Below are 24,608 nucleotides of genomic sequence, written 5' to 3'. Positions count from 1 at the left end.
TTTTAGGCAGGATAAAAGTCCTGAAAAATCAGGCTAGGGAGATTACAATTAAAGAGGACTTTAAATGGCAGGTTCAGTTTGAAATTTATTCCATAAGCAATAAGACATCACTAAAAATTGTTGAGAAGTGGAGTAATGTGGTCATATCTGTACATACATTAAATTCATCTAGTGGTTCCATGAAAAGTGGCTCAGAGGAGAAAAAAAATTTAGAGGTGAGGATACATATTAAGTAATGAATGCAGCAGTTCATGCAGTAGTTCATAAGAGACTCTTCTCATACTGTAATGAAAAAAGAAAAGGAGAAGATGGGAGTGAGTTCTGATATAATGGCTAAGATTTTATATGACTAATATCTAAGATTTTAATTTATATTTTTTCTTTAATTATTTTATTTTTCCAATTATGTGTATAAACAATTTTAAAATTTCTTTTTTAAAATTTCAAGTTCTCAATTTTCTCCCTTCACACATACTTCCTCATTGAGAGGGCAAGCAATGTGATATAGTTTGATATAGTATATTTGATATACATGTTCAGTTAGGCAAAATATATTTCCATGTTATTCATATAGAAAAGGCAGAGTTAAAAAAGAAAAAGCGAAAAATAATATACTTCTGTATGCATTCAACTATCAGTTCTTTCATTTAGCATTTCATTTAGGCATTTGGCATTCTTCATCATGAGTCCTTCAAAATTGTCTTGGATCATTCTATTAGTGACAATAACTAAATCTTTCATACTTGATCATTGAGCAGTATTACTATTTCTATGTGCAATATTTCTCTTCTTTGACTTACTACACTTTGCACTAGTTTATATAATTTCAGATTTTTCTGAAGAAGTATCTTGCTCATTATTTCTTTTAGCACAATAGCATTCCATCACAAACATGTATATCATTTATTCAGCCATTTCTCAATTGATGTTTATCTCCTCAGTTTTCAAGGCTTTGTCACCACAACCCCAAACAAAACTGCTTCCCATATTTTTACAAATATAGGCCCATTAAAAATGAATCTCTTTGAAATTCAGACTTAGAGATGGTATTGCTGGGTAAAAGAGTATGTATGGTTTCATAGCCCTATGGGTGTAGGTCCAAATTGCTCTCCAGAATGATTGGTTGAGTTCATGACTTCAACAACAATGCATTAGGTTCTCAATTTTCCTACATTTCCCCTCTCTTATCCCTTAATTTCATTTTTTTTAAATCTGTCATCCTATCCAAGTCAACTCATATCTGTACTTCTGTCTATGCATACTACTTCTAACTTCCCAAATTTAGTTGTCACCTTCCCATGTAGGAATGTAAACAGTTTGGCCTTATAGAATCCCTTATTATATTTCTTTCCTGTTTACCTTTTATGCTTCTCTTGTGTCTTGTATTTGAGAGTCAAATCTGCTGTTTGATTCTGGTCCTTTCATCAAGAATGCTTGAAAGTTCTTTACACCATCATCTTTATATCTGTATATCATCTTTTCCCCTAAAGGATTATACTTAGTCTTTCTGAGCAGGTGATTATTGGTTGTAATTCTGTCTCTTTTACGCACCACAATATCACATTCCAAGGCCTCTGATCAACTAATTTGGAAACAACGGAATCTTGAGTTATCTAGACTGTGATTCCACAATATTTGAAATGTTTCTTTTGGGCTGCTTGCAAAATTTTCTCATTGACATGGAAGCTCTGGAATTTATATTTATAATATTTCTGGGAGTTTCCATTTTGGTATCTCTTTCAAGAGGTGATGTGAATTCTTCCTATTTCAATTTTACTCTCTGGTTCTAGAATATGAGGGCAGTTTTTCTTAATTTCTTGATTAACTAGCTTTTAAAAAGTATTCATTGATTTCCTTGGTCATAAATTATCATCAAGTTGCTAGTCTATTTGAAACCAGAAAGAAAATGTAAATCCCTCAAAGAAAGAAATTGTTTCATCTTTGGTTTTATAACTTCAGCACCTATAACAGTGCCTTTCTTAGTAAGATCTGACTTTAAAATTATATTTATAAAAGATTGATGTATCTATTGCTATTTCAACTTTCAGAACTTTTCAAACATGGTATAGCCTTTGGGAATACAGCCTCCCTTCCTTCCTACAATTATGCAATGGACTAGAATCATTATATACTATAATTTTTTGATCTGGACTTTTGATTTCATCAGATAGGGCAATGATGTTGTTGAAACATCCTCCAGTGATGCCCATGACCAACTTTCCATAAAACAGTTTTACATGTTTGCCTAGGACACCAAAATATTAAGTAACTTCCCTAAAGTCAGAGAGTGGACTTGAACCCAGATTTTTCTGACTACAAATCTAAGTATCTATTCATGATGCCATGTTTCCTTTTATCATTAAGTATTATATCAAATAAGGTATTATTTCTAATCATAATTGAGAGATAAATCTGATATTAGTCATGAGTATGCATCGCACATTTTCATTTCAAAGACTTGAACTACAACTCAGAGAATAGCATTTCTTAAATATAAGGAGTAAATCATTTGGGAATCTCTAGTTGTAAGATGATATACTCTATGTGTGTGGGGGGGTGCTTCCTCAAACACATATATGGAGAAACACATAGAGCACCATTTGTGTATGTATTTACTTAAGCTACCTTCCAATGCATTTCACTCTCTGTTGTCTCATGGAAAGAATTTAGACTGCAGTCATTACTCAGCTTGGCCTCATATATATTAAGGCGTTCTGCCCCTCCTCAATTCTAGACTGCTCATTAATACTTCAGCTTGTAGGCAAAATATGTCCCCTTGGCAGTTCCAGTTAACAGATGCCTCATTTGGACTTGGTTTCAAAGGCAGTGCCTTTATTCTCCCTATTTTAATGCTAAAGTGAAAAACTGTTCCATCAGCAACATTTTCAAAGCACCCACTGAGTATTAAAAGTTTGTTAGAGAACTTGGAAGTTGTGAAAGGGAAAAGACCAACAGCAACACCCTTTAAAGATATGTTCAATTTAATGGGAGAGATAGGATAAAATGAAGTAATTGTTCATATATTATTTAAATTTTACACAAGATTTTCCTCACAACACTAGGAAATATGGAATACAAAATTTATCTATTCATTTTATAAGCAGGGAAATAGACTCAGAGAGGCCAAATGCTTTTTGCCCATCATGAAGAACTAAGATTTTAATCCAGGTCTCATGAAACAAGTCCAGTAGCAGTTGATCAGTTAGTCAATTAATTTTTATAATTGTTTTTGTTTATTCATTTACTCATGTCGGGTTCTTAGCTCCCCATTTGGGGTTTTCTTGGCAAAGATACTGTAGTGATTTGTTATTTCCTATTCCAGTTCAATTTATAGACAAGGAAATTGAGTCAAATAGGGTTAAGTGACTTTCCTAGAGTCACACAGCTAGTAAAATATCTAAGGGTAAATTTGAGGGGAAGGGAGGGGAGGACAAAGAGATAAAGAGGAAAAAGCAGAGGTAGAGATGGAGATTAAAAATATAGATGTAAACCTTAGTCACTGAGATTATAATGGTTTAAAGTCACCTAACTAGTAAGAGAAAAGTCAGAGCAAGAAGTCAAATCTCTTAACTGTTAGTCTCAGATCTTTTTATTTTCTCATGTCAAAAGCAAGGTAAAGTTAAGATGTAAGAACTACATGTCCTCATGTGCTGATGTTGTACAGGTGATAAACACAATATAAATATATTTTGAATAATTGATGTATTAATTATCAACTGAATAAAAAGATATTTGATTTAGTGTCATGGACTTTCAGAATATTGGATCTAAAAGAGACTTTAGTTGTTAATCTAGTAAGAGTATAGACTCCAGGTTAACTGATTTCATAGTTGAAGAAAGTGAAACTCATAGAGGGTGATCAATAATATTAGTAATAATTAATAGTAATTAATTATTATTAGTAATAATTAGTAATAATTAATAGTAATAATTAATACAGCCATATCTGAACACAGGTCCTTTGACTAATATGTAGTATTCTTTCTCAGGATCACAATAGTAAACAAGACTGTGAGTACAAAGGTCACAAAGTCATGTAACAAATTTATATCAAAACATAACTAGAATCCAGGTCTTCTGACTTAGGGCAGTGCCCTTTGCTTTAAATCAGGAATATGTATTCCTCAGCTCTTACAGTAAATATAAAATGATGGAATTTAGAAGGACGGTTACCATAGAATCACAGAATCTAGAAAGAACTTTAAGATCACCCAGGAGAATATTCTAATTTTGCAGATGAGCAAACATGGTTAAAATATATTCCCCAGGTTATACTCATAGGGTATGTTAGGGATAAGATTTGAACTCGATCTTCTGACATGAAATCCAACTTTTTTTTCCCATTGTACAATACATAAAATAAAGAAATCAAAACTGACACATTTGAGGTGACATATCCAAAGGTTATAGTCACTCATAAAATGTGGAAGGCCACATTCATACTGTTTTCACTGCACAGCTAAGTGAAGGCTATTTCCTTTGAATGGAGCAGATGCCTCTTAGCAGGCTCTGCACTCAGAGCCTCTATGGGTTCCATAGACTAAAGTGCTACAGAGCATTCTGTTCTGTTGACACAAGAGCCAGTGAATGGCACATCTCAGCTCCCTATCCTGGCAACCAATCTTGTTTTGTTCTTGGAGCATCAAAGGAAGGACCATGTAAATAGTAACAACAGGTGTGAACAATTTAAGAATGACAGATGTCCCAGAGTCACAGAACAGAAATGGTCACTGATATCAGCATTATTAATTAGTCATTTTATTTACTAGGCCTGAGGCCATTTCCAATAGCTCTCATACATAAGGGCATAAGTGAGCAAAGAGTTAAGAGAAACCTGGAATCCTAATGATAGTGGAACTGTCCCCTCTAGAATACCCACCTTGTGAGGCAGACAATGTTATATAACCTTAGAAACTCTGCCTTTTTCACCCACCTTGAATCTGAACCCTCTTCTATGTTTTGACTCTCCTAATTAAAGTATGAGTTACTTAAGAGTAGCTTTTTTATTTTCTTTGTCTTTTTCTATTTCTATTTATAGTTTTTGCATAATGCTTGGCAGACAATAAATGAAAAAATGCTATTAAATTCATTCAAGGAGGAAATATAACAAGACATAGAAATAACAATGGTCAAGATTTACATTAGAGCAGAGACAAGTCCCTTAACTTCTGCATTCCTCAATTTCCCTAACTGGCAAATGTAGATAAGAATGGTATCTACTCACCAGGGTTGTTGTGAGGATCAAATGAAAGAGTATTTTTAAAGCACAGCATCTGGAATAGAGCAGACCCTATATAACTGCTAACTATTATTATTCAAACCACTCTTCATTGTCTCTTATTCTCATTACCTCATTTTCTGGGTTTATATGTCCCTTACAGCCTAACTGGCATGCAAGTCATAGTTTGAAATATGCTTAAGCCTAATTACATCTGTCATGCATCTGTACATTGTCTTTTTACTTTTAATTTTGATCCTTACAAAAGCATGGTACTCTCTGACTCACAACTATGTAGAACTCTGAAACTAATGTGATGGGCTTTGGAGACAGAGGGAAGTTTAGAATCATGGAAAGATTCATTTCCCAAAGGGAGTTCAGCCTTCTCCTTTCCTTCTCTTCAATTTTTTTACCTAGGTCATTGAGCATCCAAGACATGAATACTGATAGATGAATTCAGTGGAATGCATGACCAACTACATGTTATAATATGTCTTGCATGCATTTTAATCATCTGGATTTTTTGCACCACTGCAGATGCTTGGATTTATCTTTTATGTGATGTTATAGTCTACTGAGGAAATCTTTTACTATTTCTTGGCTTCATGTCTTTATCACAGTACCATCATTTGCAAAGAGAAGCATTTGAATAAATGCATGCTGTATAAGACATTATTTATTTGTTTTAATCACTGACTTACATGGACTTTTAATTTTCCCTTCCATTGACACTTAGAATAATCACCATTAATTTCCAGGGAAAGGTGAGAAAAAAGATAAAATATGTTCTTGACAATTTGAAAAAAATGTAATTAAAAAAGATTTCAAATTCAATACTCTTTAATTAGGGGCAGTTAGGCAGCATTATAGAGAGAATGTTAGACCTAGTATCAGGAAGATGTCAATTCAAATCCAACCTCAAATGTTTATTAGCTATGTGACCCTGGGTGCGTCATTAACTCTGTTTACCTTGGTTTTCTTAATTGTAAAATGGAGATAACTGCAGCTCTTCTCTCTCAGGATTGTTTTGAAGATCAAATGATATCATATTTGTAAAGTGTTTAGCACAGTCCTTGAAATATAGTATGGGATTTTCTTAACACAGAAGATAGTTCTAGCCCTGGAATAAAGAAGAATCTGCTTTCACATCCAGCCTCAGATACTTACTAGTTGTGTGACACTGAGCAATTCACTCTGATGTTTGTCTCAGTTCTTCATATGTAAAATGAGCTGGAAACAGAAATGGCAAACCATTCCAATATCTTTTCCAAAACAAAACAAAAAACCCAAATGGGTCGTGAAGAGTTGGGTAAAACCAAAATAACTCAACAACTATATGTGTACACACATAGGCACACATTCCTCCTATTGATATATATATATATATATATATATATATACATATTGTACATGTATATGCATGCATGTTTATTTCTCCATTCCCTATTTAATTCAATTCACCAAGCATTTATTAATCACTTACTATATTCCTGATCCTGTGGAGAGGAACTGAACCTGAAATTCCATTAGTACATGGAACACTTCCATGAGGGAACTTCCTCTATCAATGCATGTTAGAACCTTTTCTGAAATTTATAATCTTAGAGTTTTACCTAGAAGACCAAGAAATAAAACTTCTTGACTAGGGTCAAATTTCAGTATACAACAAAAGCAGAATATTAACTCAAATATTTCCAGCTCTAAGATCACTCTTCTATCCACTGCATCAAACTACCTTTCTGTTCAAGGCACAATGATTTTTCAAGGTTCTAATTTGGTACTGGAAGAATACATCATTTACAAATGGGTTAGAGAAAGATTGTGATGGGTTTTAAGAACCCAAGCGAATGACATGATCATTATTGTGTTGAAATGGAGAGAGGGGGAGAGAGAGAGAGAGAGAGAGAGAGAGAGAGAGAGAGAGAGAGAGAGAGAGAGAGAGAGAGAGAGAATTGCTAACATTTATATAACCTCTTACAATTCTCAAGAAATTTTCTTACTAATATTATCTAATTTAATCTTTATAACAGATAAGTAAGATAGGGTCTTTTTTGAACATGGAAAAATTTAAATTGAGAGAAGTTAAATGACTTCCCTAAGATTAGACAGTATCTAAGAAGGAATTTAAACTGGGTAGTTGAAGGTCACCTCTACACTTCAAAAAAAAACATATTAAAGGAATCATAGCAATGATTCAGTTCAATTCAACAGGTCTTTATTAAGAAGGTACTATGTGATAGAATGCTAAATATTGGGAATACAAAGAAAAAAAATAAGATAGATCCTGACTTTAAAAAATAGCTTGCATCATACTGGATACTTCCAACAAATAAAGAGACAAATTAGTGAAATATCATGAGATGATAAGGATTTTGTGCCCAAATGTAAGACTTCGAATCTAGCAAACAATCTTAGGTGATTTAACTCAAAATTCTAGCCTGTCACAATGACTGGGACATACAATATGTTAGCTATCCTCTCCAACTTTGTTTCCTATGCAAATTTGATAACTATTCCATCAATAATTTTATCTGATTCATTGCTAAACATATAAATTAGATCCCCGAAGACCTTGCTGCCATGTTGATGTGTCAACAATCCCTCTGGGATTATCTACAATTCATTCTCTGTATATGTTGATGGTACATTTTTTGTATGTCTCTGCCATTAGATTGCCAGTTCTTAGAAGTCAGAGACTGTTTTGACTTTGTTTGCATCCTCAGTGGGGAGCTCAGGGTTTAACATATAGTTGACAGTTAATAAATTCTTATTGACTTGACTTGTTCACAAAAGAGAATTAACACAATGTATAAGAAAGAACACTGTATTAATATATAGTAAGTTAGCATTTTTATTCTATCCTCTTCCACCACTTATCATTTATGTGACAGTAAGGTTAAGTGCCAGTCTTTTAGCTTTCAGGGACTTTGTTGCATCATGAGGAAAAGTGATATATTAATCCTGAAAATTGAGTGCCAGACAAATGATCTCTTGAGGTTCCTTCTAACGCTCAGATTAATGATGATATTGGGCTAAATATAGTTCAGACTTTGTTACATTTGCAACATCATCTATGTAAGCATTCCCTTCAGTGGAGCAGATTTCAATCCATTCATGACTTTATCTACTGTTGATCTTATCTAAAGATGCCCCATATCTCACAAAGAGGGTTCGCCTGGCATATGGAGAGACCTTCCTTTAGATATTTTTACATTGCCTAGGTACCAACAGAACACTTGCACTTTCCATAAGATATCTATTACTCTTATATGACCAATTTTATACAATAATTAGTCTTTGATGACTTCTTCTATGCCTTAAACTTTATGGAATAAATACATCAGTAAAAAAAAGAATGATTTTGGAAGGATAGTTGCATGTACATTATAGACACACACACACACACACACACACACACACATACACACATACATGCACATAAATCCATACCAGTGATTGTATCAGGATATGAAGTACCTATTGAAAAAAAACACCATGTTCTGGTACTTACTAGTAACTGATTTCTAATTTTTATTATTTTGGAAAATTATCTAGGAGATAAGGCAATTAAGTAACCCTCTCTGGTCATTTAGTAAAATATGTCATATTCCTTGCACCCAAGTACTCATGACTCTTGAATCAATTCTCTTTTTAAGATGCAATGTATATGCACATGCATATATTTACATATATATATATAATATGCATACATATATGTGAGTATGGGTGTATATGCACACTTACATAGCTATTAGTTACATACTATACATATTGGTGATAAAAGTAGTCATATGTATATAAATATATATGATATGTATGTAAGATACAAACAAAATATTATATATAGCATACATGCATGCATTGTATAGCTACATATATAAATATATATATATATAAATATATAAACAAATATTCATTTGTGTACATGCATTATTAAAACCAATCTTGTTTTCTAATTTGGGGAGAAAGATGTTATTTATATTTGGATTATTACAGTGAATCCTTAGTGAACTATCTTTAGACTAAAATAAATTAGAAACCAAATAATGATAGAATTGGATGGAGGAATAGGTACTGGATTAAAAATCAGAAAGTCTAACTTTTAACCAGTCCTTCCTCTATCCCTACGTCATTGTGGAACTGTGAACTTCTGTTTCTGATCCTCAGTTTCCCTATCTGTAAATTAGGATATTGGCTTCATTGAACTTAATTATCCTGCTGCACTAATATTCTATGAAACTACAAATCATAATTACCCATCGTGGGAGGTCTACACAATGGAATCATTTGCCATTCCATTCCAGAACAACCTACTAGTCAAGATAAGAGAATAGTAAGTGCCCCTATTCCAAATTTCTTTGAAAGAAGTATTCAAACCACCTCTTCCTTGATGAAGTCCAACTTTATGACCATGGCTGGAGTTTAATACTACCTTTTCACAGGAGAAAACCACAAAGTATGTGAGAGCAAGGTCACCAGTCTGTGTGAGCTACAGAGAAAGAGAGAGCTATTGAGATGGAGGACAAGTCAGACAAAATCTCTTCTGTGCTTTGCTTTGCCCTAGCAATAATAAGCAGACACTAAGCATGGAATCTTTTATTGGTTGTCTCTAGCCATGGATCCCTATGACCAGTTTTCTCATGGCCCAGAGACAGAGAAGGGACATAGTTTCTTTTCATGAGCCAATGAGGGTTGGTGAAAACATCTTAAATTTCCAAAAAGAACTGCAGCTAGTAAAAGGAAGATTAGCTGTGTCCCTTCCCTGGCCCCCTCTTCACTTCACTCAGTCCAATAGGAGCCTGTGGAATGGAAAAAGGCCCACAGTCAACTGGACAACAGACTAGATGCTCACAGAAATGAATTCTGGACTTAAGTCCTGCCATCAACTTACAGTTTGACCCTGAGAAAATCATTCTGGCATCTCTAACACAGAGTACATCATAACTACATAATTAATAATATTGTTATATCCAATTTGAGATTTATTTCTCAATTCAAGATGAATTGGGGTATATAATTGATATGGAGTCTAAAGTCCTGAGCTGGAATCCTGATTCAAATACCTAATATTTTTGTAACTCTTCAACTCACTGAGCCCAAGTTTTCTCACCTGTTGTAGCAATAGTAATTTGGACTTGGACACATGATTTGACATGGATTGAAGACTCTTGGTAATGGAATCTCCATCCAGAAACAAACTCAACTGATTTGCAATTTATAGACTTGCAGAGCTCCCAAGAAGCACTGGGTGATTATTGCTCTGGAGATTCCAGAGATTAATCACCATAATTCATCACAAGCAGAACTCAAAACTGGGTCTTTCTGACTTCAAAGCTGACTTTCTATCACCAAACTTATTATCTAGTAAAATAATAAATAACAATGATAAAGAGATTACAGATTTATAAAGTACTTTACATATACCATTTATTTTGAGTCTTACAGAATCTACTGAGGTAGGTAATACAGATATCATTATTCTGTTTTATACAAATGAGAAAACTGGGGACCAGGGCAATTAACTGCCTTACTTGTGATTATTTAGCAAATATCAGAAAGATTTGAATCTGTAAAATAAAGGTTTGACTGGGATAATTTTTAAGGTTGTTTTTAGCTCAAAATCCTCTTATATTAGAGGTTAGAAGAGTTATGACATCAGTGAAATATAACACCCAAATCATCTATTTTTCTTTTTTGGCAAGAGTAGGGAAGGGAAAGTCAGACTTGTAAAAGTTATCTGTGCGATGATATTTCCTAGTATGGAAAATACCTCTAGCAATGTAGATAAGCAACACATTCACTATAACTTACAGCCTGAGAGCTGCTTGGAAGTTTAAGTAACCTACCTATAGTTTAAAATGTTAGGATGTCTCAAAGTCAGGGCTTGAAACTAAGTCTTCTTGATTCTAGGAGTGGCCATTAGTAAGGCTAGTACACAACTCATATGAAAAGGGAATGACTTTGAACATTAAAATTAATAACTAGTCCATCTATTTCAGAGAAAGATGGAGCAATTAGTAACTTGAATGAAATATTGTACCTCCTTCCTACATAACATAAAGCAGTCAGATATACAAATAAAGGACTAGAAAATGTGTATTTCTTGAAAAGTGGTTTTATGCTTAAGTGATGTATATTCTTAAACTCTTATTATCCATTTAAATTTTTATAGTTGAAAATAATGGATAAATGCATTTTTCTGCCTTAGATAGGGGAAAATATAACTTGATCTTTCATTAAAAATTGAGGTTCATACTCAACCCCAGGGATCTTTCAAGGTTCAGGAGATTATAAATGTAAGCCTTAGGGGAATTGGTGACCCATAGTAAATACTTAATAAATGTTTATTTAATAAATGAATGAATGAGTGTATTTTGTACCTGAGCCATTTCCTGGGACACATTAAATATTTAATCCTCCAATTTAATCCCCTAAAATGTATGTGAATTGTACATGTTTGTGTGTATGTGGATATATACATACATATATATTTACAAATAGATATAGATAGATATAAATAAGATCCTTTCATAATTACCAAGCTTCAATCCTCTAAAAAGTTGAGAAAATTCATGTTTTTTCTTTGAATTCCAGAAGAGGGGAACAATAGGTAACAATTATTTCTTATATTGTTAAACATGGTTTGTCAGGAAAGTATTTAGATATTGCAAAGTTGTAAAGTTGGTAGCTGAGAAAGATCTCCTATAGAACATGGGATTTGAATTGAGACTTGAAAGAAATGAATGAGAGCATTCTAGGCATGAAAAGTAGCTTATACAAAAGCACAGAGACTGGAGATGATCTATTCTATAGGAGGAACAGCAAACCAGTGTAGTTGAATCATAGAATGTATAGAGGGGAATAAAATAAAAGCCTAGAAAATGAACAAGCAACCAGCTCATTATTTTTTTTACCTATATTACATACTTATGCATGTAAATGTATTATTTTTACATATATTACATACTTATGTATTATAAAGGAGGTTCATCTGGTTTATTAAAGTTGGGGATGACAAGTGTAGACCTTTTCTTCAGGAAAATCACTTTGGTAGCTATGTGAAGAATTGATTAAAGAAAGAAAAGAGACAAGGAGACCAATTAGAAGACTATTATTCTAGCAAAACAAATAAGGACCTGAACTTGAGATGATACTATCTGAGTAATAAAAGTAGTATTATACAAGAATGGTATGTATATCTTAAATAATGGGTGGATCAAAGAGAAAATATTAGAAATAATCAATAATTATATCCAAGAACATGACAGTGATGAGACATCATGCCAAAATTTATGAGATGCAGCCAAGGCAATTTTGAGGGAAACTTTATATCTGTAAATGCCTATATGAATAAACAGAAAGAGATAGATGAATTGGGTATGCAGCTAAAAAAGCTAGGAAAAAATATGTTATGCAGATAGAAACAAAAAAGATTTTTTCAAAGAAAGCCAGAGAGGCTAGAGCATCCAGTAGAAGGAAATAGATTTTTAAAAATTAAAAGTGATTAGAATTAAGAAACCAAATGTAACTTTAGAGAGAATGGTTTCATATGAATTGTGAGCTTGAAAATCAGATTGTAGAAGTCTTATAAAAGAGGACAAAAAATGGAGGCACCTTGTCTGGATGACTTTTTTCCTAATTTTGTCTAAGAAAGGGAGGAGAACAATATAGAATAATAGCTGGTAGGGATAATCAGATGCTATAAAGTTTATATTTGTTTTTAGAGGATGGGAATGATATGAGTAGGTTTATGAGGCAGTAATGAAGGAGACAGAAAGTTTGAATAGATAATATTAGAAATATAATGGATATGAATTCATGTAGAATGACTAGTCTTGATGATGAGAAAATCGATTTTCCTGTTAAAAAGTTATATATACAAAATACTCATATATCAGCAGTCTAAAATTGGACAAGAATACTTTTGACATCTGTCTTTTTCAGATGCTGTCTAGATACAAATTAAGACTAAGGGAAGGGGTGACCTTGCAGCATATACTGTGTTTCATCTTATGGCTACCATAAAGTAATTAAATCCTTGCCCCAATCTACCTCCCCTCCCCCCATGAATGAATCAATTTATCTGAAAACTAAATTGTCTTAATATTGTGATTGGATGTCTCCATTAATCTAACAAATTGCCAGTTCTCCTCCTCACTTTGTTATATAGACATAAACAAAAGGGAAAAATTAGTGCCCAATGGGAAGGCAGTATGCCACAATATAATCAGTCATTTCCCCCCAGCTCTTAAAATTATGATATGGCAGTTTGATTAAAACAAACAATGGGCCTGTTAAATACATTGTTAAAACTTATTTGGATTGTCATACCTACTCTCTTCAGAATAGGGAGCATCAAGGTGCCTCCTTCCTTCTTTTCCTCCTCATTTTCCCTGTAATGCATCATCTCTATTTCCTATTCTTTCTTTTCCATTTTTCCTTTCTCTCTTCTCATCCTTTACCCCTTATCAACATCATCTTCTCTTCTTCTCCCAATTCCTCTTTTGCTCTCCTTTTCCTTCCTCCTTCTCTTTCTCCTTTTTCTATCTCCTGTTTATCCTCTTCTTTCTCCTCCCCCTCCATCCTTATCTCCCTTTCCAAAGAGAGTAGACCAATAATGGCCATATCTTTTTCAGCTCAATGATCATAATCCAATGAGTATTTAATTTGTTTGCAATGCCATATTGTTAGCATCACAATTATTTAGGTTGCTCTTAGGGATAAGATCAGTGGCAATGCAATGCTCACAAAGGATAACATCACTGTTGCAGAAAGGAACCTCAAGTTCCAACGAGTGTCATTTTGGTTAATAATATAATCACAAAGTCCTTCTGGATTATCTCTTGCACTTGGATCAATAGTCCCAGACTTTGACCTCTTGCAGTCAAATTGATAATCAGCAAAAACCTGAATTTGTATTTCAGAATGATAAAACTGCTGCTAGTAGTCTCATTTTTGACAATGTGGGATTAGCAAGAACTTAAATATCATACCCCCATTTCTGCAAAGTGCTGAGTAAGAAGAATCTGAATCAGAAAAGACAAAAATGATAAATTTTATCAATTTCTTGGACCCTTAAACCACTCAGACTCTATCCATCATACATATATTTACTATCTCCTCTCAGTCTGAAGCAACATCTAGAGTGAAACATGATTGAATATCAAAGTAAAACTCTAGCTAAAATAGTGAAATTGGCCAAATCTCTTTCTAGTGCCAGTCTTCCATTTTGTACCTTTGCAAACATCATTGACCCTTTATTCTCAAACTCTCTCTCTGTTCAAAGTACTCTCTAATTTTTAACTGTGATTTTTTTTAGTTTCTTTTTTTAGTTTTTGCAAAGCAGTGGGGTTAAGTGGCTTGCCCAAGGCCACACAGCTAGGTAATTATTAAGTGTCTGAGGCAGGATTTGAACTCAAGTACGCCTGACTCCAAGGCCACTGCTCTAACCACTGCACAACCTAGCCACCCCTTAACTGTGATTTTTAAAAAGTATCCTGAGCTCAAAACTAAAAGACTTGGGTTCAAATGCAAACTCTTGCATTTAATCTCTTTGACCTTACTGGGAGTTAATCAAATCAGTTTTCTCATCTATAAAACCAGTCTATTGTGTAGATCAAATGAGATGAGATATTACATTAAAATAGCTATAAAATAGTATTATCATTAATCAAATGACCAGCCTGTATTAAATGTTGAGTATGCACCAGGCATTATGTTTGGTACTAAAGATACAAAGACACAAATGAAATAGTCCTCTTGTTCAAAGGGGCTTCTGGTATTTATGTTACCCTGGAAGATAGGTGGTACAGTGCTAGACCAATGACCCTGAAGTTGTAAAGACTCAAGTTCAAATGCAGCCTCAGACACTTCCTAACCATGTGATCCTGATCAAGGCACTTAAGCACTATTTTCCTCACTTTCCTAAACTGTAAATTGAGGATAAAAATTACACCAAACTCACAAGGTTGTAGAATCAAATGACATATTTGTAAGGTGCTTACTTAGCACACTGCCTAAAACATAGTCATTTAAGAACATTTAATAAAAGCTTATTCTTTTATCAAAACTTATACTCACTTTTCCTTCATAATGAGAAATTGTCTACAGATAGCTAAAAATATTTCTTCTTCCAATGAAACTGTTCTTTCAGAAGTACATAAGTTTGAAGCCCAATAGTAGAATTTGAGCATTAGAACTAATAGGGTTTAAAGTAGGAAAAGATCTTAGAAATCATTTGGATTAGCACATTCCATTTTAGAGATGTTAAAATTAAGGTTCAAAAATGTAGACAACGTCCTATAGTGATAGATGAAACACTCACATCATTCAATCAATCATATCATATCAATCAACTGTTAATGTCAGCCCTATGACATCTCAAGATAGCAATCATGTTCTAGGACACAAATCCAGAACTAGAGATTAGACCTCAAAAAGTTTGATGGACAGATACTCTAGGAAGAGTGGGAAACTGTCAGTGCACCACTTGTCCTCTTTCCTTTCCTGTGACATTTCTCTCTCTCTTTGGACATTTGAACTCACTCAGTCCCCACAAATACCCAGACCTCTCATACTGCTGGGTCTCACTGTCATAGGAGAAATTAACTGATGACGTAGTCACATTGAAATACTATGTGAAATCCTCCAATGGACATTCATGCTATAAAAGAGGCAGATGAAATTTAGAGCAAAGAGCATTACCCTAAGAACAAGGTTTTCATCCTAACTCTGTTACTATCTGGTTATAGAAACTCTTAACCTCACTGAAGCTCAGTTTCTTCTTTGGTAAAATAAATAAATAAATACATAAGGGAGAGGGAAGATTAGACTAGATGACCTCAAAAAGGTCCTGTTATCCTGTAACCTGTATCATCTCTTACCAAAGATTCAGTACCTAAGTGCTATTGGCTTCTAGTGACGTGATCTGGTTTTAATGTTTGCATTTCTGAAATTCACAAAATAATTGGATGAATTTTTCTGTTTTTCTTCCTTTTTTCCTTTTCCTTTTTCTTCTCTTTTAGTATAGTCTTTCTTCATCTAAAACTAGCTTACATATATGCTAAGAACTTTTCAATCTAAATCTCCAACTTAAAAATTATTCTCACATTCATTGCTTTTCCATGACATCACCCATCCTCTTTATACTGTTTATAATAAATTGGAACTAGGCTTCCCATTAAGAATAGTTTGCACGCAACCCTTCTAGTGACTCCTACAATTACTCGTCAATGCTTATAAAAAGCAAAAATAAAAACTATATAGTACATAACCTCAGCTGGTCATTTGGGTTCTTTCTCAGCTCTTGCCAAATGACTCAGTGCAGTTATGAATGTGTCTAATTATCAAAAGGTTTATTCAGAATTCAGCCTACTAAAATTTATCCTTACCAGCCACCTACCAAATGTAAGCTCTGTGAGGGCAGAAGTTATGTATTTATTCTTCCTGACCATACCCTCTACCATACCAAGGGCTTACATACTTATGGTAGACCCACATTGAATATGTGCAAATTGAAAGAGTAAATCTTTAAGTGCCTCACCAGAGTTTGGTTTTCCCATTCCTAAAACATCTAATTACAATATGAGTCACTTCCATCAAATCAAATGCTCTTAATTCCATTTTAACCATAGGAGAAGAGGCTCATTCACTTCCTCTCCCTACTTTCCTCTTCAACTCTATTCTTTCTCCTCTCTCCCCTACTGTTTATCTCAGTTACAAATAAAATTAGTTTCTTATGTCAACTTTCCCTGTCAGAGAATTTAACTGGCAATGACTCCCTCCCAAATGAGAGAACCAGGGAAGACAACATGAACAAATTTTTTCTCTATAGAGCTCCAGTCCTGCATCAGAAATTATTAGACAACTCAGACTAAGCATCCACTAGACATCTCAAAGTCAAGATGTCTAAAACAATATTTATTATTTTTTATCCTAGAAGTAATTCTTCTTCTCAACTTCCCTATTACTCTTTCAGACACCAACATCTTCCTTGCCATAAAGATTTGCAACTCAATTCCTTACTTTCATTCCCTCAGATATTTAATCGATCACTAAATCTTATCTTTTCTTTCTCCAAAGTATCTCTTACATAAGGTCAGTCACTTTTTCTATATATCTGACCTGGTTTTTACAATAGCTTCCTAATTTCTCTCCCTTCTTCAGACCTCTTCTCAGTCCAATCTATCCTTCAAAGAGGTTCCAGAGTAATTTTTCTAAAGCATAGGTCTAACCAGATTAAATTAGATGGTCTTTAAGGTCATTTCTGTCTCCAGATCTATGTCACTAGAAATGGCAAACCACTCTAACATTCTTGCCAAGACAGTCCCAAATGGGGTCAATGAGTTGGACAAAACTGAAATGATGAAACAATAACAACAAAAATGTCACCATAAATGTCATAATTCAATAAATTCTAGGAGCTCTATGTTACATATCTCATAAAATATAAACTGCTCTCAAGTTTCAAATGTTTATAACCTGGGCCTTTTCCTTATCTTTCCAGTCCTTTAACACATTATTCCTTTTCATGGTCTCTGTGGTCCAGTCATACTGACCACTTTCCTCTTCCTTACTCATGATACTTCTCCTCTTGAATCCATGCCTTAATATTACAAGTCTTCTACATTTGAAATACGTCCTTCATGCACCTAATGGAATTCTTACTTCCTCCAAGACTCAACAAAAATATCACCATCAGCAAAGGTCTATCACTCATCTGACAGTTCCTTCTTCTCTTTATCTTTCATTAAGTGTTTCCTGTACATATCATATATGTGTATAAAGATATATATATATATATATATATATATATGTGTGTGTGTGTGTGTGTGTATGTGTGATGTGTGTATATATGCATGTCTGTACATATGCATATATTTCCTACACTTTGATTTTTGCTCCTCAAGAGCAAGATATGCACAGTGCATATTGACTGCTCAACTTCTGATAGTACCTAGATTCAAATCTTAAGTTTTGATCATTGCTATCTATGCTACATTGACCAAGTAAGGCATTTGACATCTCTGATTCTCCATTTTCTCATAAGAAAAATAAGAAGGTTGTAAGAAAGGATATCACTTCTATAACTGTGACTGGGATTTCATGAAATAACTTTTGTTGAATTGAAATTTAAAGAGATGACTCAGATTGCCTTCCTAATGAGGAAGGAATTATGAATAGTGGAAAGATGTTGGAGGGAAGGATATTCAGGTTCAATAAAAGAGAAATATAACTTAACAATTTGATACAATTGTTTTCCTCTATGAGAAAATGCAGGTTCATTCAGGACAGGGTCTGCCTTTTGCTTCAGTTTGTATCTCTACATCATTAGTAAGTAAATGTCTCTTCATTCATGCATAGGTGATCTCCACACTAGTTTGGAATCAGGAAAACCTGGGTTCAAATCCTGTTTATGGTACCAGTTATGTAATCTTATGTAAATCTTGTCACCTCTAGTTGCTTCAGGCAAACACCTGGAATTTATATGTTCTGACAAACACAAGTTGTATTCTGCTTTGATGGATAAAGTTCTTGACACAGAGGAAGTCAAAGGTCCCTCTGAAGTCATATAAATAGTCTAATGTCTTTTTTTTAAAGACTGGTTACCCTTGATTTTCCTTACTGTAAGTTCTGCCAAGTCTTCTTATGGACAGAAGAAAGAGAAAGGGGAAAAATAGGAAAAGACAAACCAAAAAAGAAGTAAAATATCAGAAGAGGCAAAGAAATTAGTGAGAGGCAGAAAACAAGAAAGCTGGAAAACAAATTTTAAACTTTGTTCATTGAATGATCATTTTTTTTGCCTGAACACTGGGGTGTGACCAATATGTGACCACAATCATCCAGGGAGTAAGTATGGTTAAAAAATCATTAAGATTAGCAAATACCAAGTTCCAATCAGATGTTGCCATATTGGTGTTCTTTCAGTCAACTCTTAAAAATTCAGGAAAGGGTTTTTTTTTTCTTTTTCCAGAATGAATGTAGAATTAGGATGCAGAATTGCCACATGCTGTAACAGCAGAGACTCTGAGTTCTCAGAAAGATGAGCTGGGCCCTTCACCCTCCTCAGGACAAGTCGTATCCCACCCAAAATCAAAAAACAATGTTGTGAAATAGACTTCATCAACAGGAACCCTTTGGCCAAGAAAAATGTTACTGTTCAGCTCAATGTAGTGCAAGCCCAGGACATCATGTCCCATTTCCTTCCCAGACCCTTCAGTGCAACACAGCACAGAAGTGAAGGATTATAGGATTGAATAAGATAGCCTTATATAACTTGGAGCTCAAGGGACCTAAGAAATAATCTAGTTTAGTTTCCTTACTTTACTTTAGGTCTAGGTAACATAAGTCATATGACACAGGGTCTAGATTCAGTACTTCTATCACCAGATCACATCTCTGCATCAAGACATGGTCTGACTCAAGGATGTTGGCTCAGTCATAAGTTCATGGATACAGAGTTCTAAATCTTCACTAGTGTTCCTCAGCTCCTTTATCAGACATGGAAAATGAAACCCACCTCCCCAAATTAAATTACTTTCCATATAGTAGTACTTGCCAAACTAGTAGGTGTCCAAGGTTAGATTTAAACCCTGATCTGTCTTATGCCAGGTTCATTATATTATACTATACTTTCTCTAGTCTTTCTCAGCAATGACAGGAAAGTAAGTTCAGTTTCACTTTTAACAGCCTGATAGTCACATGTCTAAATCTGTTTTCCTTTGAGAACTATTTTCCTATGAAATGGACAACTGAAAACATCAGGCAGCATTTCCTGTTTGGATGAGGTCAAGTGTACAAAGTCTAGCTCCTCCAAGAAGATTTCTCTTGATCCTTCACAATAAAATTGATAACCTCTATCTGAATCTCAAAGGATACTTAAGCTGAATCATTTCTTAGCTCCTATTATAGTTACTTGTTTGCTTTCTCTCCCCACTAGATTGTAGTAGATCCCCCCATAAAGGAAGATACTAGATCATTTTACACTATAGCACCTAGCATGATGTCTTACATATAGTAGGGTCTTTGAAAAATTGATTGAGTAGAATTGAATCAAATAACTTAAATTCATTGAGAAAACTGGTTTCCCTCTCATTCAAGGTCTTCAAGCTAAAGTTGAACAACCGGTAATTAGAGATGCTATAAACAAAAATCTTCCATAGGCATTGATTATATTAGATAAATTCTGATGTTCCTGGGACCCAGTGAGTCTGTCATTTCATCTGATTTGAATTATTCTACAACAATTCAGTATCATTCAAAAATATAATTAGTCATGACGAGGCATTTTTCTGTATTGGGAAAAGTACCAGGAAACTTAGTACTAGAATATCCTATATTCAGGAACCAGCTCTGAAACTTATTTCCTGTGTGACCATTGGCAAGTAACTATCTCTCTGAGACTTAGGTTCCTCATTCCAAAAATGTTAATAACTCACTGTCTACCCCCTCAGGATTATAGTCAGAAAAAAACCTTTGCTAGCATTAAAGTGTGATATAACCATTATCTCCAATCTCAGAAGAAAATATCACCAGTCTCACAAGAAAATGTTAATTCCCCACAGTTCTTAGGCAAGTAATTATTTATGAGAGAAAAATCTAGATGGTTTTCATTTATTTTATTCAAGCAGTCTGTTTCCCAAATAAAGGAGAATGCCAGAAAAAAAATTCTTATTGCTTAAACTGAGAATGTGCTATGTAAAACTATATAAGTAGAGTATACACACACACACACACACACACACACACACACACATAGAAATTCACAGTGAGCAAAATTTGTACATATCTTACATACCATCCTGACTTCCCTTTCTTTCCTCAATCATATTTTTATGTTTTTTTCCTCTTTCCTCATCAGGTTCAGACTTAGCAACCACAAACATTTAATATTAAACTAATCAAAACATAATGAGTTCAACAAAGGCACATCAGTGGAAGTTGCAATTAGCCAATGTGCTTAAGATGTGAGAAGCAATAAGATTTATTTAAGTTTTCTTTAAACTATCCCTGTATTCTGCCCCAACTGAGTAAATGATTACAAGAGAATTAGAGAAGTCATAAGATAGGGCCTTCTTGATAGCAAAACATCACCACCTGAGTTCTAAAGGTTTCTTCACTCCCATATGCATCTTTTTGTTTTTCAAGGTTTTCTCCAATCCAGGAAAAAGAATCAGAAAGGTGTGTACTGTGTTTTTCCCTGGGTACATTTTCTATGTCTATACTAACAATCTGCAGGTTATTTCCCCAATTACCTCATCTAAAAAATAGGGATATTATTACTCTCCATACCTGTTTCACAGGTTTGCTGTGAGAATCAAATGAGACAATGAGACACTAGGCATGAAAGATTTGATGATAATGCCGACCTTAATCTTAGCTGTTGTTGCCTGCTTGCCTGAATGGGTCTTCTGAGATTATTCCCTTTCCCTCAGGAAAGGCCTCAATAACCTTGTCAATAAGAATAGTGGTTCTGGGCAACATCATACCATTTAGTCCAAAATTAAATATAAATGACTTCTGAATTATGACTATTTATGAGATACACCACTTGATATAGTAGAAAGAATATGGGACCAAAGCCAATTGACCTGGTCTCCAGTAACAAATTACTTGCTGTAGAAATCATGATACCCCTAAGGCCTGCTTGACATGCTTTTTTTTGAGTGAGTGCTCTGTAAATCATAAAATGTTATTAACAATAAACTATTTGAAATTGAATATACTTGTTTCCCTCTCTTCATATGGACACACAAGAGTTGAGTGGATTTACATTAACAAGCAAGATAAAATACATATTTTATCTCTTAAAATGCATATTTATTTTACTATATACCATGATAAGGTTCAAAATGGGGACATTATTTGGGCATAAAAGGTGATAGCATAATAAAATTAGGATAGCAAGAAAGAATTTACTTGTCAGATATATGGAGAAAGGAAGAATTTATGACAAAACAAGATATGGAGAGTGTTGTAAAAGCAAAATGTATCATTTTGGTTATATTGGATTAAAAAATTACATACAATCAAGACCAATGCCACTGAGATCAGAAGGATAGCAGAAAGCTGGAAAAGAATTTACATCATATCTCTGATACAGGCTTTTTCAGCTATATAGAGAATTTAGTCAAATTCATAAGAATGTAAATAATATCAATTATCCCCATTTAATAAATGGTCAAACTGGCAGTTTTCAGATTTCAGATATACTTATATTTTAAATGATCTAAATCAAAATTGATTAAATAAATATACATAAAAACCACTCTGTAGTACTGTCACAACTATTAGCTTATCTAATATAACAGAGAAGATTAATGACAAAGGTTGGAGAGGTTATGGGAAAATTGGGACATTAATGCACTGATGGTGAAGTTGTGAACTGATCCAATCATCCTGAAAAGCAATTTTGGACTATGCCCAAAGGGTTATAAAACTGTGCACACTTTTTGATTCAGCAATACTACTTCTAGGTCTATATCCCAAGGAATTTTATAAAAGGGGAGAAAGAATCTATTTGCACAGACAGCAAAAACTTTGAAATTGAGGAGTACCCATCAGTTCATGCAAAGCAAAGTGAATAGAACCAGGTGAGTATCATACATAGTAATAGCAATATTAAAAGACGAAAAGTATTGAAAGATCATATATCTAGAATTAGAAGAGTTTTCAGGTTAATTTTTGAGAAAACTAAGATCCAGTGACTTGTCTGAAGTTGCATAATCAATAAGCACTAGAGAAAGAGGTAGCATTTGAATGCAGATCCTCCAAAGTCATTACTCTTTCCCTTCTCTCCTGTTATCTTAGAATATAACAAATGCGCAAATGCAAGAAAACTTGAGAGGTGGAAAAACATGAAAAGTCAGAATGTTGGGGAGCAAAATGGAAGAAAGAGAACATTTTCTTCTAGGTACTCTCTCCAAAATAAAATTATGACTCCAACTAAATTTTCAAGAGATAGAACCCACAGAAAGTTCCAGTCAGGCAATTCTCCAGCCCAATGTAATCTGGAAAATAGTGGGAAGGCTCTGTTCCACAGGGTTGGAGGCGTGGCAGCACTGGAGCAAAGGAACTTCAGTCTCCCAGAAACAGCGCCAGGGTACCTGGGAGTTCCAGCTCCTAGCAGAAGAAGCAGTTTCCTGACCTGCATCCCATGGAGCACTAAGCACAACTTGGAAGATCAGCAGGGAGACCTCTGTCAGAGTGAGCACACCCAGGCCAGTGTGGCCCCCTGTGGCCCTCAGTGCAGCCCAGATCCCAGGAAATAGAAACAAGTCCATGGAGCTGCCCAGCAGGAGCTGCCTTGCAGTTGCACCCTGAGTGCCCAGCCCATTTAAGGGAAGGGAGTGGAGGGAGACTGCCAAAGAATGTCCTCTGTCCCTGGGACAGGGCTCTGGGTCTTTGACCACATTCAGACCCTGATTGCAGTCTGGGCCCCCCAAAGAGCAGGGACCCAGTCCCACAGCCCCATGGGAGAGGGGTACACTATGGGTCATTCAACAGACCAGAAGAACAGTCAGAGCCTCACATACCAAGGTCTTTGCAGGGATGTCCCCAAAACACTCAAAAGCTCAGGAAGTACCCCAAAATGAGGCACAGGCTGAGTAAATAGGAAAAAAGGAACCTGACCACAATTATTTTGGTCCAATGAAGGAGCAAAATACTCAATCTGAAGATGAGGAAGTCCAGGCTTCTGCATCTAAAGACTCCAAGAAATATAAAAGTTGGACTCAGGCTATGTTAGAGCTCAAAAAGATTGGGAAAATCAAGTAAGGGAGATATAAGAAAAAATTGAGAAAAGAAATGAGAGAGATGCAGGAAAAACATAAAAATGAAGTCAGCAATTGGTCAAGGAGCTCCAAAAAATGTTAAAGAAAAGAACATGTTAAAAACCAGCATAGGTCAAATGGATAAAAAAGTTCAAAAAGTTATTGAAGAGAAGAATGTTTTAAAAAAGCAGAATGGATGGAAAAGGAACTAAGAAAGCTCTCCAAGGAAAACAAATCCTCTAGATGTAGAATGGAGCTAAAGGAAGCCGATGACTGTGACAAATCAAGATACTATAGTTCAATACCAAAAGAATGAAAAACTAGAAAAAAATGTGAAATATCTCATTGAAAAAATAACTGATCTGGGAAAACATATCTAAAAAGATAATTTAAAAATTTTTGGGCTACCTTAAAGGTCATGATCAGGAAAAGAGTCTTGACTTTATTTTTAAAGAATTTCTACAGAAAAAATTGCCCTGATATCCTAGAAGCAGAGGGTAAAAATAGAAAGTGAGAGAATCCACCAATCTCCCCTGGAAAGAGATCCAAAAACAACCAACCCCCAAGAATATAGCCAAGTTCCAGACCTCCCAAGTCAAAGAAAACCCAGAAAATTGAGA

General features: G+C 34.5%; 1 long non-coding RNA gene across 1 annotated transcript in view; it reads right to left on the bottom strand.

The window, feature by feature from the left end:
- Positions 1-224: 224 nt before the first annotated feature.
- The window catches only part of LOC141503299 (uncharacterized), a 182,375-nt gene continuing 157,991 nt past the window's right edge, over positions 225-24,608 (bottom strand). The window contains exon 4 of the long non-coding RNA XR_012472807.1: positions 225-282. This is a non-coding gene — a long non-coding RNA (uncharacterized LOC141503299). The remainder of the gene's footprint in view (positions 283-24,608) is intronic.

This window comes from Macrotis lagotis, chromosome X (assembly GCF_037893015.1).
Source record: "Macrotis lagotis isolate mMagLag1 chromosome X, bilby.v1.9.chrom.fasta, whole genome shotgun sequence".
Taxonomy (NCBI): Eukaryota; Metazoa; Chordata; class Mammalia; order Peramelemorphia; family Peramelidae; genus Macrotis; species Macrotis lagotis.
The sequence above is the reverse complement of the archived record's forward strand: the minus strand, read 5'-3'. Positions and strand labels throughout refer to the sequence as shown.